Source organism: Myotis brandtii, unplaced genomic scaffold (genome assembly GCF_000412655.1).
Source record: "Myotis brandtii unplaced genomic scaffold, ASM41265v1 scaffold441, whole genome shotgun sequence".
Taxonomy (NCBI): domain Eukaryota; kingdom Metazoa; phylum Chordata; class Mammalia; order Chiroptera; family Vespertilionidae; genus Myotis; species Myotis brandtii.
The window spans coordinates 5033386-5039385 of NW_005366873.1; positions in this window are offsets into that span (position 1 = coordinate 5033386).

Consider the following 6000-nt stretch of genomic DNA (forward strand, 5'->3'; position numbering starts at 1 on the left):
ACAATGTACCTCCCCCACGCTGCGTATCCCGTGGCCCGCCTGCGCCGCGTCTCCTGTCACCCGACCGACCCACCGACCGACAACCTCCACTTCTTCTAACGCCACTTCTTCCACTTCTTCAAAATAGACTCACCCAGGCCGAAAACCGACTTCTGCGCATGGGCCACGAAGTTTCAATCGCACTGTACGTGTGTGCCCGCACGTGGTATTTTGTGGAAGAGCCACACTCAAGGGGCCAAAGAGCCGCATGTGGCTCGCGAGCTGTGGTTTGCCGACCACTGGCCTAGGGGATTTTTCTTTTGTTGTTTAATATGTATGTGTCTTATGAAGCATTTTTCTTTCTTTTAGAATTGGGAGAAAACCAAGATCCAATGTTATTTCTGTAAAATAATGTGTGTCTTTGAAAATATCACTCCAAAAGCTAACTCCATTGAAGGGCCAGTGGGTCTTTTGATTTTGGATAGAGACATATCTCTGTGACCATCTGGGTCCATATGTCAAAGTTTCAGTGGCTGTGTTAGCGAGGTGATGAGTTCTCTGGAGTCCTTGAGGCAATAGACCTGGCTCTGGCTCTTTCTCAATGGGGCATGATCTTCGGTGTTGCAAGCATCCAAACTAGCCCTAGTACCATGCAGAGCAGCTCAGGATCCTCCCTTTTGAAGAAGGAAGGGATACTATTGTACAGAATAATGGAAACAGGGCAAAATAGTACTGGGTTCCACCTATTTAATGAAAGCGATAGAGAAGTCTGGGGAATATTTACCACGTCTTGATCATGTTTACTCTTGCAGCTGTAGTTTGATTATCTCTACTGCTCTTCTTAGATGGGAGAGTTTAAAAAAATATATATATATATTTTAATGATTTTTACAGAGAAGAAGGGAGAGGGATAGAGAGTTAGAAACATCAATGAGAGAGATACATCGATCAGCTGCCTCCTGCACAACCCCTACTGGGGATCAAGCCTGCAACCAAGGTACATGCCCTTGACCAGAATCAAACCTGGGACCCTTCAGTCTACGGGACAACGCTCTCTCCACTGAGCCAAACCAGCTAGGGCAATGGGGGAGTTTTGATACACTATGTACTATTGCTGCTAATGAACATTTTAGATGAATAATGCTAAATAAGAAAGGGTCCTACCTGCCATTAAGAAATTCTTTAAGGTTCAGATTCATACTTTAGTAATTAAACTTTATATCAAACATGCATAATAGTGACAGTTTCTTTATTAGAGTTGCCAATGACGCTATGAATGTCTGTTGATACCCAGGGGTTGGATTATTCTGGTTAATTATTGTTATTTTATGCTAACATAGCACCTTTCATCTCAAGGAGTTACTAAGCATGGTGGAAACTTTAGCCCCACCAGTATTTATGAATCTCTTCAATTGTTAAGTGAGAAGGCAGTCTGAGATAGATTACCCTGGGTAATTTTAATCAAGAGCTTAATTTTAATGATCTCCTGCTGCACAAATAAAGAGAAGCAATGAAACTAACATTATCAAGGTAAGTCATATGTGTCTCTGAGGAATGTTATTTTTAGCAATGTTCATTAAAAATTTCTGTAGACTCTGAATGGAATAACAGGATGTAGAATAAAACTACAAAAATAGCATAAAGATGTAATTAAGTAATAGGAAGCATCTTATTTTACACTTGTTGACGACTGTTTGGGGATTTTTCTTTTGTTGTTTAATATGTATATGTCTAGTTCTACAGCCAGGTTGAATATTTCTGCAGTGCAGTGCCCACACTGTCCCAGTGATGTGAATTTCTCTATGAGTGACCAAAATTTAATACAGGTTCAAAACTAGCTCTTCTCTAATTAGATATTTAAGAGAATAGATAAAATTAGTTTGGATTAGTGGTAAGGGTTAAAAAGAAATAAAATGTGAAAAGATATGAGGACTTATTGGTACAGCCCCTCCCCCAAAACTGATTTGGGCTTTCTGAATAAGCATGAAAGATGCTATAGTCTGTCATATCTTAGGAGTTAAGGAAATAATGCATTTCAAAGACCTGTGTCCATGTATTTTTCTCCTTAGTTTCTATGGTTGTCAGTTATTCTGAGTTTCATGGCAGTTCTATTAAACACTAGAGGCCTAGTGCATGAAATTTGTGCACTGGGGGCATGGAGGGGGAAGGCTCAGCCCGGCCTGTGCCCTCTCGCAGTCTGGGATCCCTTGCTCCTTACCGCCCACCTGCAGCAGAGGCAGGAGAGGCTCCCACCACCTCCACTGTGCTCGCCAGCTGTGAGCCTGGCTTCTGGCTGAGCGGCGCTCCCCCTGTGAGAGTGCGCTGACCATCAGGGGGCAGCTCCTGTGTTAAGCGTCTGCCCCCTGGTGGTCAGTGTGCGACATAGTGATCGGTCATTCTGCCATTCAGTCGATTTGCATATTAGCGTTTTATTATATAGGATAATAAGTGATATTCAGTGGATAAATTAAGAACTGTTTTTGGTACCAAATAGGGTCTGCTCCGTTGTCTCTATATAATTGAACTGATTTTATCTAGTCAGTCCTTCCTTCCTTCCTTCCTTCCTTCCTTCCATTGTCTCTATATAATTGAACTGATTTTATCTAGTCCGTCCTTCCTTCTTTCCTTCCTTCCTTCCTTCCTTCCATCCTTCCTTCCTTCCTTCCTTCCTTCCTTCCTTCTCCTCTCCTCCTCCTTCCTTCCCTTGCTCCCTTCCTTTTTTGCTTCCTTCTCTCTCCCTCCCTCCTTTACTCTCTCTTTATTGATAGCACAAAGCAACATGTCTTTCTGTATGATATGAAATTTGTCTAATATTTTAAATTAAAGACTTTATTAGGCCAAGTTCAAGTAATGAATTGAAAACAGTGTTACAAAAGATTTATAGCTTCCTCATTTATAATTTCCACAAATGTTTCATGATTCCTTATACTCATAAATGCCATCTTGCTTTGACTCTTGGTCCTAGTGACCTGGGGATACATATGTTTTGCCAGCCTGTAGAATGAGAGCAAAACAAAACTTAGACTTCCAGATTCTCTAAGGTTGGCATCTCCTGAAATCTCTTCCTAATGATGGAGCAACATTTCCCTACAATGCAAAAGACACTACACCTGTAGTTCTTTCTAACTGACTGCTTTGACTCTGATGCAGACAATTAGTACAGGAAAATTGGAGAATATGAAATGTCCAGCTAGTTGCTAATACAATATAAAGACGCAGTTCTGGAGCACACAGGGTAGACTCATTCTTGGCACTAGTTCTCACCTTTGCCTCCAGGGTTCACTGCTGAGAGGCTTAGAATCTTATCACCTGGATTTCAAATCTTGGCGTCATTGGTTACTATAGAGAATGGTGAGATGAGATGGTAGGAAAGGCTGTAAAAATTGGTGCGCAGGAAAGGAAAACTTAATCTATCTCTTTCCATCACCACCAGTTCGATAGTTGTGAAGACTGAGCTCAACCTCCCTCCAGTACCGGCACTTACTCTCTGGTGGTATAACTAGTCATCACTGCTATTTCTGAGTTCTGATCTGTGCTTGACTGGTCAGGCTGTAAACAATTACTAAGTGCCAACTATGTGTTAGGACTTGGGGCTGTGAAAGGTTTTGGGATGAAAAACTTGGTTTCATCATTGAAAGTTCTGAAGTTAGACAAACTTCTCAATCATCTCAGACACTTACCAGCAGTATCGCCTAGGTCAGATGACTTAATGGTTCTCCACCTCAGTTTCCATTAACGACAAAAGGGAATAATAATATTTAAAAGTTATGTAACGAGTAGTAAATAAAAGATACACTTAAGCACTTGGTAGGGTCTTCAGTGTTTGAGGATCATTAACTGCTATTATTATTATTATATTAATGAATGTCAACCATGTACTGTGCCCACTGGTAAGGTAGAGTTATAGAGTTGAATAAATACTGGTCTTTCATCTTAAGGACTTCATTGTTCATAATGAGAGAAAGGGACATGAAAAATGAAATATTTTCATGTGACAGGTGCCACAAGAGAAATGACTACATAGTCCTGTGGAAACACAAGAACATATATAAATAGCTCTTAGTTGCTTAATTGATAAATTTCAGAGAGTTTGGTATGTCAGGGGAGAGTAAGCTCTGTTTGGATCAAAGTAGATATTATGGGGGAGCAGAGGGGTACAGGTAAAAAGTGAGCTTGTTTGAGATCATGGAAAAGTTAACAGAATCCAGGATCAACGAGGCTCCTTTGCCAATAAGATCTTTTATCTTGGACACCTCAGTCTTAGTAGGTTGGTCTGTCTCCTGACGTGAATTTGCTAGGTCTCCAAAGGCTTCTCAGAGGTGAGGGATTTGGCTGACATGCAGCAGCCTTCAGGGTATGTCTTTCCAGGGAGCATTGACTTCACCACGTGCACACAGGATTCCAGCATTTCCTCAGTAGCTCTGTAGGTCAGACTAGAAACAGAGTTATTGATATCTACTAGACGCTGCTGCCCAGGGCTTTGTGCAGGAGGCACAGAAACGAATACGATGTGGCATCTGATTCAGGTGTTCAGATAGCTATTCTCAGATGAATCAGAACTTCACAAAGCAATGAGCACAGGAGGGTAAGGGTTATGAACGTTACTCTTAGACCATTATTCAACTTGGGGTATTTTGTAAAGCCATTCACGATGATGAAGTTTTGTATCCTGGCTCTGGTGTTGGTCAGCTGTGTGACAGTAGGCAATTTAAACTCTCTGAACCTTGGTGTTCTCATCTATAAAATGACAGTAATGATAGTATATCCTCATAGGGCTATTGTGAAGTGATGAGATTAAAATATGTCAAGTGCTTATCATAGTGTCTGGTCTGATAGTTATCCAATGAATAATAGTTATTAATTTTAGAGGAAGTCAACTGGTAATCTATGGTAAACATGACAGGGACTTTTAAAAGGATTTCTTTCAAGATTGTGAGAGAAGAGGTTAAATAGTAAACACAAAAAACTCCAGATATTAATGGGACGAATCTCAGTTTTCAAGTTTGTCTAATGATTCCCAATATTGCATACTGGAGAGCAGCAGTCTCTGTTGTTGACCAGATGGCCATTTTACCCAGTAGCTCTCCTCTTCCACGGTGGTGCTTTGACATTAAAGCTGATATCCATAGTAAAGGCTACTTGCTTTTTAATATATTTTCTTATAAATTTCTTTCTTTTTTTATCTATTTTATTGATTTTTTACAGAGAGGAAGGGAGAGAGATAGAGAGTTAGAAACATCGATGAGAGAGAAACATCGATCAGCTGCCTCCTGCACATCTCCCACCGGGGATGTGCCCGCAACCCAGGTACATGCCCTTGACCGGAATCGAACCTGGGACCTTTCAGTCCGCAGGCCGATGCTCTATCCACTGAGCCAAACCGGTTTCGGCTGCTTAGTCATTTTTAAAAATTCTTGACCAGAATCAAACCCGGGACCCTTCAGTCCGCAGGCCCACACTCTATCCACTGAGCCAAACCAGCTAGGGCTATAACTTTATTTCTGTAATCCCTTCTGCCCTCTTAAAGTAAATAATTATAAATTGTTAAAAATTATAGAAAATTGAATAATGGGAGTCTATTAAATTCTCTGTACTCTATGTTACCATGATCTAGGTCCGTGGTTGGCAAACTGCAGCTCACGAGCCACATGCGGCTCTTTGGCCCCTTGATTGTGGCTCTTCCTAAGCTGTAGGAGTACCCTAATTAAGTTAATAACAATGTACCTACCTATATAGTTTAAGTTTAAAAAATTTGGCTCTCAAAGGAAATTTCAATCATTGTACTGTTGATATTTGGCTCTGTTGACTAATGAGTTTGCTGACCACTGATCTAGGTGGTAAATGCAAACAGCAAGGTTATATCATTAATTAATAAAGAAAGGCCAATGTCTTTCATGATTGTAAGCCTAGGACTATCTGCCACTCCAAGAACAAGACTTTTTTGTTGTTGTTCTTTCTCTGCTGCGCCCCCACCCCGCCCCCGCAAAATCAAAGTGAAGTCCATTGATAAACTTCTCTTCC